General features: G+C 43.1%; 1 protein-coding gene across 1 annotated transcript in view; it reads left to right on the plus strand.

Annotated features, from left to right (window-relative positions):
- The window catches only part of LOC135504639 (cadherin-4-like), a 362186-nt gene that overhangs the window by 18136 nt on the left and 330030 nt on the right, over positions 1-14020 (plus strand). The window lies entirely within an intron of this gene.

A 14020-nucleotide genomic window follows, 5' to 3' on the forward strand; every position in this document is an offset into this window, starting at 1 on the left:
TTGACTGTTTTTGGCTGTGAAAAATGTTTATTTTTGTATTTTTACTGAGTAACAGGTGACTGAATAAAATGCGGTACCAGAGGGAAGGGATGGTTATTTTCTCTTCCCTCTCTCTCAAGTAGATTTAACCTGGCTTTGATTTCCTGTTTACACATCTTGAACCCCAAGTCTCTACGCAGCACAACCACAGGCCACGGCGGTTATACTGTGCATCAGAGACCACCTCACTGCATTCAGAATAGGTTGGGAATCTTTGTACTTTGGCTTCCTTTGTCTCTTCCTTCTTCACTCTCTCTCTCTCTCTCCATCTTTCTTTATCTGATTCTCTTGTTTTCTTGTTCTCTCTTTCTCTCGCATCCTCTCCCGGTCATTGTCTCTCTCACTGTTGACGTCAAATCATTCTCTCATGTTTCACGAACTTCCTCCCTCTTATATCCCACTCGAATCATGTCTCGTCCACCCCTCCAGCCCACCCCATATGTTTAAACCATACACCCGCCACCTTCCCAACTTTTTCAAATATGCTATATTGTATTTTGAGGATTCATATATTGTATTATTTTTTTCACGGTGTCAAATTATGTGGAAATGTTTCAGTGTCTCGTAGCCCATCTGTTTGATTCATTTAACTAAGATTTGCAGACACATACATGCTGAGGATCATGGGCTGAAGGACTGACATTTGTTGGATGTTGAATGCTGGAGTTGATCAGTGAGGACACTGCAGACATCCTGCAGTCCCGGTTCGTACCCAGCCAAGTCCAAGGTTAATGCTGCCTCGGGGAGACATTTGGAATCGCCAGTCGACACAAATGTACTAAACATGTAACATCAGCTGTGATGCATGTGTGAGGAGTTGCAGGGGATGAGTGTAGAGTTTCCAGAGAGGCTCGTACTGATGTGAGCTGAGATGAGTTAAGCATATGGCTCTGTTTTATTTTTTCATTTTTTTTTCATGGAGTTAATTTGGTGGAATATGGTTGAGCTTCGGTAGTGAGTGAGTGCGTGTGTGTGTGTGTGTGTGTTAGAAAGGCATCCTGCAGGATAGAGAGAGGAGAGCAAGCAGGTGGAAGCCATTATATTTTCTTTATGCGATTTTCGACATCTTCTCCTCTGGTCCCGAGAGAAGGGCATAAAGAGAGGCGGAATGAAGAGGGAGGACGAATGTGGTCGATTTCTTAGTTACTGTGCGTCCTTCCCACTTGGCACACACTAGTTGAATCCACACTGTTTCTATGTCATTTCAATTCAATTAAGTTGAACTAACGTGGAATAGACATTGAATTAACATCTGTGCCCAGTGGGTTATCATCTTCTAGGTGCTTTAAGATCCCTCCTGGTTGGTATGATGTGCCTTGTGTTGTCCTGAAGGACTGGTTATGGCCCTCTCAAAGGCCCTTTTTAAAGCAATTTCAATACTCTGCATGGACTCCAAACTCTTTTAATGCACAGGTGGCCCTTATGTCCTGCTAGGAGGGCCGGAGAGATGACAAGACGCACTGGTCTTGAGACACACATATGCACATGCGCGCACACACACATATAAATCCTGCTGTGTGTGTGTGTGTGAGGGCAGTTGGACTGCGGGAGGTGGTTGTGGCCATGGCAGATTAGCTGTGTGTAGCGGCTGTGTTAAGCTGTCTCTGCTGTCTGAGCTGAAATAGTTTGGTTGTCCTGAGGAGCGAGCGAGCCTTTTGGGCCCTGGGCTGTTACTCTGTCTGGAATACTTGGGATGGACAGGGATTACGCCAGCAGGATAACAATAAGCTCCAAGGCGGTTTTCTCTTTCCTCGAGAGTCACGCTGACCATATCCTTCAGCAAGGCTGTTCTTATAGAAAAAAAACTCTCCTCTCAACACTGGAGCAGAGGAGGCCAGGGTTAAGGCTATATACCCTAGAGCAAGTACACACTGTCCCTTAGACAGACAGATGGACGGAAGGACAATTTGCTCTTCCGGGAGGTAGAGGGAACACTGCCTCCTTTATTTGGGATCCTGCGGGGTGAGGCAGACATATAGACAGGTGGCTGAATGAGGCTATTACCATGTACAGAGGGAATGGTTAGATCAGTTTTTTCCCCCACATGGGTGCACGTACACATACACATCAGTGTGTGCTGACAGGTAAATCTTAAAATAGAGATGATTAAACTTTTGGAGACGATAGTGACAGTAGGAGAGGGTCTTCTTTGTGCCTTTTTGAATCGCAATTTCTCATATTGCATTCTACTCTAAACCCAAATGGGAAACACAGTCATGGCTCTCAGACAGTCTACTTACTACGTACCCACTCCCTCCCTGGCCCCTCCCATTCCTGGCCCAGAACCCACCCCACCCCTGCCTGGCCTGGCCCAGTTGGAAGAGAAACGACTGTGAAACAGGCCTTGAAAGTGATGATTCCGCATTACAGCTCCATCGAGTGATGGAATAAGAGATCATTATGTGGTTACAGGGTCTATAGAAATTCTTTATCCATCACTTTTTACCATTGGATTCATATTACCCCTCTGATCACTAAACAAATAAAACATGCATGAGTTCCATCTGCAGTATTCTCCTGTCTTCCATGAAATATTTGATTTTTAATTTCCAAGTGGACGTGAGGAACATGAGCCAACAATTGATGAAAAAACACATTTCAGACAAAAGGGAGCTGGGATGCTTGATTTGTTTTACAGAAATCCTCCTAGAGTTAGTGTTTTGAGGATGGTAGTAGTTAGTGTTATGAGGGTAGTAGTTAGTGTTATGAGTGTGGTAGTAGTAGTTAGTGTTATGCGGATGGTAGTAGTAGTAGGTAGTGTTAATAGGTTGGTGGTGGTAGTAATAGTAGTTAGTTTTATGAAGCTAGTAGTAGTAAGTAGTAGATAATGATTGAAGAGAAATAGCTAAGTTCACCTCCACCTCAGTTCCCTAATCTCCCTTCACCCAGCCTCTATTCATCCCTTCTACCCAAAGTCCAGAGAAAATATCATTTTTATTTTTAGATCAGCTTTAATATTGCAGATTGATTGATAGAAGACACAATGTAATTGTCTGCATCATTTCCAATCCCTCATACATTTTTTTGTAAATATATATATATAGTGGGGAGAACAAGTATTTGATACACTGCTGATTTTGCAGGTTTTCCTACTTACAAAGCATGTAGAGGTCTGTAATTTTTATCATAAGTAGACTTCAACTGTGAGAGACAGAATCTAAAACAAAAATCCAGGAAATCACATTGTATGATTTTTTTAAAGTAATTAATTTGCATTTTATTTGCATGACATAAGTATTTGATCACCTACCAACCAGTAAGAATTCTGGCTCTCACAGACCTGTTAGTTTTTCTTTAAGAAGCTCTCCTGTTCTCCACTCATTACCTGTATTAACTGCACCTGTTTGATCTCGTTACCTGTATAAACGACACCTGTCCACACACTCAATAGAACAGACTACTAACTCTTCACAATGGCCAAGACCAGAGAGCTGTGTAAGGACATCAGGGGTAAAATTGTAGACCTGCACAGGGCTGGGATGGGATGGGCTACAAGCAGCTTGGTGAGAAGGCAACAACTGTTGGTGCAATTATTAGAAAATGGAAGAAGTTCAAGATGACGGTCAATCAACCTCGGTCTGGGGCTCCATGCAAGATCTCACCTCGTGGGGCATCAATGATCATGAGGAAGGTGAGGGATCAGCCCAGAACTACACGGCAGGACCAGGTCAATGACCTGAAGAGAGCTGGGACCACAGTCTCAAAGAAAACCATTAGTAACACACTACGCCGTCATGGATTAAAATCCTGCAGCGCAAGCAAGGTCCCCCTGCTCAAGCCAGCGCATGTCCAGGCCCGTCTGTAGGTTGCCAATGACCATCTAGACGATCCAGAGGAGGAATGGGAGAAGGTCATCAGGTCTGATGAGACAAAAATAGAGCTTTTTGGTCTAAACTCCACTCGCCGTGTTTGGAGGAAGAAGAAGGATGAGTACAACCCCAAGAACACCATCCCAACCATGAAGCATGGAGGTGGAAACATCATTCTTTGGGGATGCTTTTCTGCAACGAGGACAGGACGACTGCACCGTATTGAGGGGAGGATGGATAGGGCCATGTATCGCGAGATCTTGGCCAACAACCTCCTTCCCTCAGTAAGAGCATTGAAGATGGGTCGTGGCTGGGTCTTCCAGCATGACAACGACCCTAAACACACAGCCATTGCAACTAAGGAGTGGCTCCGTAAGAAGCATGTCAAGGTCCTGGAGTGGCCTAGCCAGTCTCCAGACCTGAACCTAATAGAAAATCTTTGGAGGGAGCTGAAAGTCCGTATTGCCCAGCGACAGCCCCGAAACCTGAAGGATCTGGAGACGGTCTGTATGGAGGAGTGGGCCAAAATCCCTGCTGCAGTGTGTGGAAACCTGGTCAAGAACTACAGGAAACGTATGATCTCTGTAAGGTTTCTGTACCAAATATTTGGTTCTGCTTTTCTGATGTATCAAATACTTATGTCATGCAATAAAATGCTAATTAATTACTTAAAAATCCTACAATGTGATTTTCTGGATTTTTGTTTTAGATTCTGTCTCTCACAGTTGAAGTGTACCTATGATAAAAATTACAGACCTCTACATGCTTTGTAAGTCGGAAAACAAAATCGGCAGTGTATCAAATACTTGTTCTCCCCACTGTGTTTTTTAAAATATATATATATATATATATATATATATATATATATATTCCTTTTGTTATTTTCTGCTAACCCTGCCACACTAATTGGGGTAAACCAATGGACAACAACACTTAGTCTTCTACTTCCAGCTTCGGAAAGTATTCAGACCCCTTGACTTTTTCTTACGTTACAGCCTTATTCTAAAATTGATTAAATAAAACATTTTCCTCAGCAATCTACACACAATACCCCATAATGACAAAGCAAAAACAGGTTTTTAGAATTTTTTGCGAATGCATTACAAATAGAAAACAGAAATATCTTATTTACAGAATCCCTTTGCTATGAGACACGATATTGAGCTCAGGTGCATCCTGTTTCCATTGATCATCCTTGAGATGTTTTTACAACTTGATTGGAGTCCACCTGTGGTAAATTCAATTGATTGGGCATGACTTGGAAAGGCACACACCTGTCCATATGAGGTCCCACAGTTGACCGTGCATGTCAGAGCAAAAACCAAGCCATGAGGTCGAAGGAATTGTCCGTAGAATTCTGAGACAGGATTGTGTCGAGGCACAGATCTGGGGAAAGGTACCAAAAATGTCTGCAGCATTGAAGGTACCCAAAGAACACAGTGGCCTCCATTATTCTTAAATGGAAGAAGTTTGGAACCACAAATACTCTTCCTAGTGCTGGCTGCCCGGCCAAACTGAGCAATTGGGGGAGAAGGGCCTTGGTCAGGGAGGTGACCAAGAACTCGATGTTCACTCTAACAGAGGTCCAGAGTTCCTCTGTGGAGATGGTAGAACCTTCCAGGACAACCATCTCTGCAGCACTCCATGATTTAGGCCTTTATGGTAGTGGCCAGACCGAAGCCACTCATCAGTAAAAGGCATATGACTGCCCGCTTTAAGTTTGTCAAAAGGCACCTAAAGGAATCTCAGACCATGAGAAATAAGGTTCTCTGGTATAATGAAACCATGATTGAACTCTTTGGCCTGAATGCCAAGTGTCACTTCTGGAAGAATCTTGGCACCATCCCTATGGTGAAGCATAGTGGTGGCAGCATCATGCTGTGGGGATGTTTTTCAGCGGCAGGGACTGGGAGACTAGTCAGGATCGAGGGAAAGATGAACGGAGCGAAGTACAGAGAGATCCTTGATAAATACCTGCTCAGGACCTCAGACTGGGGCAAAGGTTCACCTTCCAACAGGACAATGACCCTAAGAACACAGCCAAGACAAAGCAGGAGTGTCTTCGGGACAAGTCTCTGAAAGTCCTTGAGTGTCCCAGCCAGAGCCCAGACCTGAACCGGATCGAACATCTCTGGAAAGACCTGAAAATAGCTGTGCAGCAATGCTCCCCATCCAACCTGACAGAGCTTGCGAGGATCTGCAGTGGTAAATGGGAGAAGCTCCACAAATACAGGCGTTTCAAGCTTGTGTAGCATCATACCCAAGAATACTTGATAATGTAATTGCAGAGAAAAAGGCTCTTCAACAAAGTACTGAGTAAAGGGTCTGAATACTTATGTAAATGCATTATTTCAATCTTAATTTAAATTAAAACATTTCTAAAAAATCTGTTTTTGCTTTGTCATTATGGTGTATTGTGTGTAGATTGAGGGGAAAAATCCATTTGATATTTTTTTTTAGTAAGGTTGGAACTGAATAAAATGTTGAGAAAGATAAAGGGTCTGAGCACTTTCCAATGGCGCTGTACATTTTACGGACACAGTATATTTGACATTAGTTATCTTTAGTTTGTTTTTAGTCCCGTCCTGCAGCTACCCTCAACCCCTCCCATCTATCTCTGAACACCATGCAGTTTTGATTTATTTGCCAACTATTTTTCAACTGTGCTGTGATGTTTCAACAAAAGCTCTGAACCTTTTTTCATAGTTTCTACAAATTTGTAAAGTTAAAGATAATACATTTTGCTCAGGGTGATTATATTATTGATCGATTGCCTACGTCTCTATCTCACTCAGCAGTATTTTTCAGGCATTCCTGAACCTGCTACCAAAAACAAGCTACATATGGACAGTGCCAAAATAAATTATCTAATAATTCTGTGTCTTCACAGCAAAATCTGCAGAGCTGGGATGGTTGTATCTCCCATATAAACTCAGCAAAAAAAGAAATGTCCCTTTTTCAGGACCCTGTCTTTCAAAGGTAATTCGTAAAAAATCCAAACAACTTTACAGATCTTCATTGTAAAAGGTTTAATCACTTTCCCATGCTTGTTCAATGAACCATAAACAATTAATGAACATGCATCTGTGGAACAGACATTAACAGCTTACAGACGGTAGGCAATTAAGATCACAGTTATGAAAACTTAGGACACTAAAGAGGCCTTTCTAATGACTCTGAAAAACACCAAAAGAAAGATGCCCAAGGTCCCTGCTCATCTGCGTGAACATGACTTAGGCCTGCTGCAAGAGGACTGCAGATTTGGCCAGGGCAATAAATTGCAATGTCTGTACTGTGAGACGCCTAAGACAGCGCTACAGGGAGATAGGGAGGACAGCTGATCGTCCTCGCAGTGGGAGACCACGTATAACAACACCTGCACAGGATCGGTACATCCGAACATCACAACTGCGGGTCAGGTACAGGATGGTAACAACAACTGCCCGAGCTAAACCAGGAACGCACAATCCCTCTATCAGTGCTCAGACTGTCGGCAGTAGGCTGAGAGAGGCTGGACTGAGGGCTTGTAGGCCTGTTGTAAGGCAGGTCCTCTCCAGACATCACCGGCAACAACATCGCCTATGGGCACAAACCCACCGTCGCTGGACCAGACAGTGCTGGCAAAAAGTGCTCTTCACTGACGAGTCGCAATTTGTCTCACCCGGGGTGATGGTCGGATTCGCGTTTATTGACGAAGGAATGAGCGTTACACCGAGACCTGTACTCCGGAGCAGGATCGATTGGGAGGTGGAGGGTCACAGCATCATCAGACTGAGTTGTTCTCATTGCAGGAAATCTCAAATCTCAAGACATCCTCCTCCCTCATGTGGTACCCTTCCTGCAGGCTCCTCCTGACATGACAATGCCACCAGCCATACTGCTTGTTCTGTGCGTGATTTCCTGCAAGACAGGAAGTCAGTGTTCTGCCATGGCCAGCGAAGAGCCCGGATCTCAATCCCTTTGAGCATGTCTGGGTTCTGATGGATCGGAGGGTGAGGGTGAGGGCCATTCCACCCAGAAATGTCCGGGAACTTTCAGGTGCCTTGGTGGAAGAGTGGGGTATCATCTCACAGCAAGAACTGGCAAATGTGGTGCAGTCCATGAGGAGGAGATGCACTGCAGTACTTAATGCAGCTGGTGGCCACACAAGATACTGACTGTTACTTTTGATTATGACCCCTCCCCCGTTCACAATTGACACATTATTCAATTTCTGTTAGTCACATGTCTATGGAACTTGTTCAGTTTATGTCTTGAATCTTATGTTCATACAAATAATTGCACATGTTAAGTTTGCTGAAAATAAACGCAGTTGACAATGAGAGGACGTTTCTTTTTTTGCTGAGATATATATATATATATTACACACACACAGTACCTGTAAAAAGTTTGGACACACCTACTTGTTCATTTGTACTTTTTTTCTACAATAATTGTGAAGACATCAAAACTATGAAATAACACATGAAATCATGTAGTAACCCGAAAAGTGTATCCAAAAATATAATTTATGTTTGAGTTTCTTCAAAGTAGCCACCGTTTGTCTCGACGACAGCTTTGCACACTCTTGGCATTCTCGCCACCAGCTTCGTTCGGAATGCTTTTCCAACAGTCTTGAAAGAGTACCCACATATAATGAGCACTTGTTGACTGCTTTCCTTCACTATGCGGTTCAACTCATCCCAAACCATCTCAATTGGGTTGAGGTTGGATGATTGTGGAGGCCAGGTCATTTGATGCAGCACTCCATCACTCTCCTCCTTGGTCAAATAGCCCTTACACAGCCTGGAGGTGTGTTGTGTCATTGTCCTGTTAAAAAAACAAATGATAGTGCCAGTAAGCGCAAACCAGATGGGGTGGTGTATCGCTGCAGAATGCTGTGGTAGCCATGCTGGTTAAGTGTGCCTTGAATTCTAAATAAATCACATACAGTGTCACCAGCAAAGCACCCCCCACACCATCACACCTCCTCCTCCATGTTTCACGCAGGAAACCACATATGCAGAGTAGGTGAACGGATGATCTTTGCGTCTCACAAAGACACGGCGTTTGGAACCAAAAATCTCAAATTCTGACTCATCAGACCAGAGGACAGATATTCAACGGTCTAATGTCCATTGCTCGTGTTTCTTGGCCCAAGCAAGTCTCTTATTATTGGTGTCCTTTCGTAGTGGTTTCTTTGCAGCAATTCGACCATGAAGGCCTGATTCACACACCTGTTAATTGAAGTTCATTCCAGGTGACTACCTCATGAAGCTGGTTGAGAGAATGCCGTTAAGGAAAAATGTTGGCTACTTTGAAGAATCTCAAAATATATTGAATTGTTGAACACTTTTTTTGGTTACTACATGATTCCATAAGTGTTATTTTATAGTTTTCATGTCTTCACTACTATTCTACAATTTAGAAAATAGTAAAAGAAAGAAAGAAAATCCTGCAATCACTATGTGTGTCCAAGCCCATGACTGGTACTGCATAACATTCTATTGGTTGCAAAAATGTTGTATAATAATTTAAACAGATAAACTCTTAAGTGTTGAATCCAGTGTCATTTTGTTTATCAGTTCATTATTGTTAAATATAGAGACTTTTCACGCACTTTTTGTCCCCCTAATCATCCAGCAGAAGTGTGTGATCTCTTTGAGAATGTGGGCAGGACAAATCTGAGAGCATTAGAGCTTCATATGTTATTCCTTTTGCAGGGAGACCCTTCATCTTTGTTAAGAGAGGATGAAAAAGAAGAGAGGGGAACCCTAAGAAGAGAGATATCTTCTCCTAACCACTGATTGTGTCCTGAACTGCCTGTGAATGTTCTTCCCATTAACTTCTTAAGTTCAGAGCCAGGGAGCGTATCACACTCTCTCTAAAAGAGGGGAAGCACAGAGGAGAAATGGAAAGAGAAAAGAGATCTGAAGGAAGTCAACAAACAGAGCCACTGGCAGTGTTCAATAATCAAAAGATAATGATTGGTCCCTATGTCGCGTGGTTAATTCAACGGGCTAAAAGTTAATTCGGGATTAACAAATGGGGATCCCCACTGGAGATCGTTGCTCTTCTGATCCCTCAAGTGCCGTCTGATGTCTCTTGTACAAGATACAGCTTGACCTATTGACTCTGTGATTGATTGGTCTTCCCTGTTAACCGGCGTTTGTGGCTGATGGGTGACAGATAGGTAGCGGGATTGGTTGACTAGTTGGTGAATTGGTTAGTTGTATAGACATTTAATCACAAGTTGGCGGCACCTTATATTGGGGAGGACAGGCTTTTGTTAATGGCTGGGGCGGAATTAGTGGAATGGTATCAAACACATGGTTTGATGCCATTCCTTTTGCTCCGTTTCAGCCATTATTTTTGATCCGTCCTTCTCTCAGCTGCCTCCACTGCATTTAATATATAAATTGGGCAGAGGATTGAATGGACCATGGTATTAGTGGTAGAGGGTAGAGAACCATGGAACTAAGGCATTTCTCACCATCAGAAGAATGCATTCTCAGATCTGATGTTACATTTTGGACCTTTTTGATCAATGAACTAACAGGTGAAAATCATTATGTATTGACATGAATGACCAACACAGTTCATGCGAGAGACACGCCAGATTCATTAATATGGTGTGAATGAGAGCGGACCCTCTGTCCTTTAGTCTCATCATTCAGCTACCCTCAACCCCTCCCATCTATCTCTGAAGACCATCCCGTAACATTTTATCATGGAAATAGCTATTCTGTCATTCAGCCTATAGTAGCACACCCCACAAGACATGCCACCAAAGGTCTCTTCACAATCCCCACAATCTCCCATCTATCTCTGAAGACCACAGTGCATTTGGGAAGTATTCAGACCCCTTGACTTTTTCCACATTTTGTGACTTTACAGCCTTATTCTGTTTGTTTTTTCCGGCATCAACCTAAACACAATACCCCATAATGACAATGCATAAACAGGGTTTTAATTTAAAAATGGAAATATCACATTTGCATTAGTATTCAAACCCTTTACTCAGTACTTTGTTGAAGCACCTTTGGCAGTAATTACAGCCTTGAGTCTTGAGTATGACGCTACAAGCTTGGCACACCTGTATTTGGGGAGATCCTCTCAAGCTCTGTCAGGTTGGATGGGGAGCGTTGCTGCACAGCTAATTTCAGATCTCTCCAGAGTTGTTCAAGTCCGGGCTCTGGCTGAGCCACTTAAGGACATTCAGAGACTTGTCCTGAAGCCAGTTGTCTTGGCTGTGTGCTTAGGGTCGTTGTCCTGTTGGAATGTGAACCTTTGCCCCAGTCTGAGGCCCAGAGCACTCTGGAGCAGGTTTTTATCAAGGATCTCTCTGTACTTTGCTCTGTTCATCTTTCCCTTGATCCTGAGTAGTCTCCCATTCCATGCCACTTAAAAACATCCCCACAGCATGATGCTGCCACTACCATGATTCACTATAGGGATGGTGCCAGGTTTCCTCCAGACGTGGTGCTTGGCATTCAGTTGCCTTTTGGCAACTCCGAGCGGGCTGTCATGTACCTTTTACTGAGGCGTGGCTTCCATCTGGCCACTCTACCATAAATCCCAGATTTGGTGGAGTGCTGTAGAGATGGTTGTCCTTCTGGAATGTTCTCCCATCTCCACAGAGGAACTCTGGAGCTCTGTTAGAGTGACCATCGGGTTCTTGGTCACCTCCCTGACCAAGGCCCCAATTGCTCAGTTTGGCCGGACGGCCAGCTCTAGGAAGAGTCTTGATGGCTCCAAAGTTCTTCCATTTAAGAATGATGGGGGCCACTGTGTTCTTTGGGGACCTTCAATGCTGCAGACATTTTCTTTGTACCCTTCCCCAGATCTGTGTCCCAACCCAATCCTCTCCCGGAGCTCTACGGATAATTCCCTTGACCTGGCTTAGTTTTTGTTCTGACATGCACTGCCAACTGTGGGACCTTATATAGACAGGTGTGTGCCTTTCCAAATTATGTCCAATAAATTGAATTTACCACTGGTGGACTCCAAGTTGTATAAACATCTCAAGGATGATCAATGCAAACAGGATGCACCTGAGCTCAATTTTGAGTCTCATAGCAAAGAGTCTGAATACTTGTGTAAATAAGATATTTATCTTTAACATTTTGTCTAAAGAAAACTTTATTTTTTCATTAGGGGGTATTGTAAGTAGCTTGGTGAGGATAATGTTTTATTTAACCCATTTTAGAATAAGGCTGTAACGTAACAAAATGTTGAAAAAGTGAATGTTTTTGAATAATCTCCGAAATGCACTGCATATACCAATGTATGTGGACACCACTTCAAATTTGTGGCTTCGTCTATTATATATTATAGTAAATTATACTAAATATATTTTTACGCGGATGGGTTTATTGGTTTTAAAATACACCAGTTATGCTATTTTGGACCACCAGGCTGGTGATGTCATACTTGTGAATCCTTAAAGAGATGGGTGGGGCTAAGGCTTAAGAGGGCATGAACGATGCTGAATGGGTGTAGACAAAGAAGAGTCTCTACTTTTATCCAATGTAAAAAAAACATAATTTAAAATGTTACTAGATAAGATAGAGCCGGTCGGTCACATATTAATGCCAATGATTTTGGAATGATGTGTCCACATACCTTTGATCAAGTAGTGTATTTTTCAACCCATATACATTTTATGGACACAGTATATTTTACATTAGTCATGTTGTTTTTGGCCCACCCTTCAGCTCCTCACAGCCCTTCCCGTCTATCTCGGAACACCCATCCATGATTTATTTTTTTTGTCACATATCTATCAACTGTGCTGTGATGTCTCACAACATTCATGAATTAATATGGTGTGAATGAGAGAGATTTCACCTTCTCCACACTCCGTTTGCCCTCAAAATGTCACTATTACACTGATCTTATTATGATTCATGATTTTATTAGGATCCCCATTAGCCGACGCCAATGGCAACAGCTAATCTTCCTGGGGTCCGACACATAACAAGAAAGACATTACAGACAGAAATACTTACATACATTCTTGATCTCGTGGTCACCTACAAAGGGATTCTGTAAGGGCCCTCACTAAAATGGCTTATAATATTATAAAAATATATAGCTGGCTTTCTCTAACGAAAGGAGAGTTAATAAAGAATGGAGAAAGAGACCGAAACAAGGAATAAAACAGAGGGGGGAAAAAAGGAGACTCAATATTTTGAAATTGATTTATGTGTTTCCTCTGTTCGACAGGTTCAACAGAGCTGTCAGTGACAGGCAAGGTGTGACCGGTCCAGTCTCCTGCCATGTACTGTAGGGCTCAGTAAAAAAAAAGAAAAGCTACATTATAAATTAGTTGTGAAGCTAATTGTGCCCATCTTTTGTCTGTTCAAAGACTCGAGCAGAGTGACGTAATCCAGAGGGCGAGGGACAAAATAGAAAGGAGGGAAAGAGGAGGAGGCAGCTCCTCTGGGGAGGGTTTCGGTGAAAGAGGCCGGCATCGTATCGCTGCTTGATTAAGCCCAGTTAATGAGAAGGCTTTGAGCCTTTGTTTGTAGTTATAAAACAAATGGATATGATCTGGGTTCTGTGGGGGGGGGGGGGTTAGTGCCCTGAAGGGTCTGCTCTCTCTCTTCGCCCTCTGACTGTTAGCTAGCTGCTGTGTTGACCGCACACATAAGTAAACATCCACAATGCTCCCTCTCGCTCTCATATTTTCTCTCTCTCAAGTGTGTATATACTATACTTTCACACACATGCAAGCACGCACACACACACACACACACTGGCGGACACTCTGCAAAAAGTGCCTGTGTTTGTTTGGCCTTGGGTAACTCTGTGGTATGCAGAAAGCCACAAGTCAGATTTAAAACAAATAAAAACATATTTAACTGAGCCTTGAACACAAGTGTCTTCCATATCGACAATATCTACTTCACACACACATCTGAAGAGTATCTGCTAATAGCACCGTTGAAACTGTCGAGGCTAGGAGGTATAGCGTGAATACTTAAACTATGGAGTTGGTGGCTCAGTACAGTATGTGATTGTATGACCGTGCAGTATTCCATAGCTCTGTCTTAGGTTTGCTCAGGTCAACCAGGATGTGTCTAAATGTAGGCTAGTGAACTTCCCTTTCAAGCCCTGGGTTCGACAAGCTTTTAACAGCACACCATTCACAATCCCTTTCTTCTTCCCCCCTCCCTCCCTCCCTCCCT

Source organism: Oncorhynchus masou, chromosome 18 (assembly GCF_036934945.1).
Source record: "Oncorhynchus masou masou isolate Uvic2021 chromosome 18, UVic_Omas_1.1, whole genome shotgun sequence".
Classification (NCBI taxonomy): domain Eukaryota; kingdom Metazoa; phylum Chordata; class Actinopteri; order Salmoniformes; family Salmonidae; genus Oncorhynchus; species Oncorhynchus masou.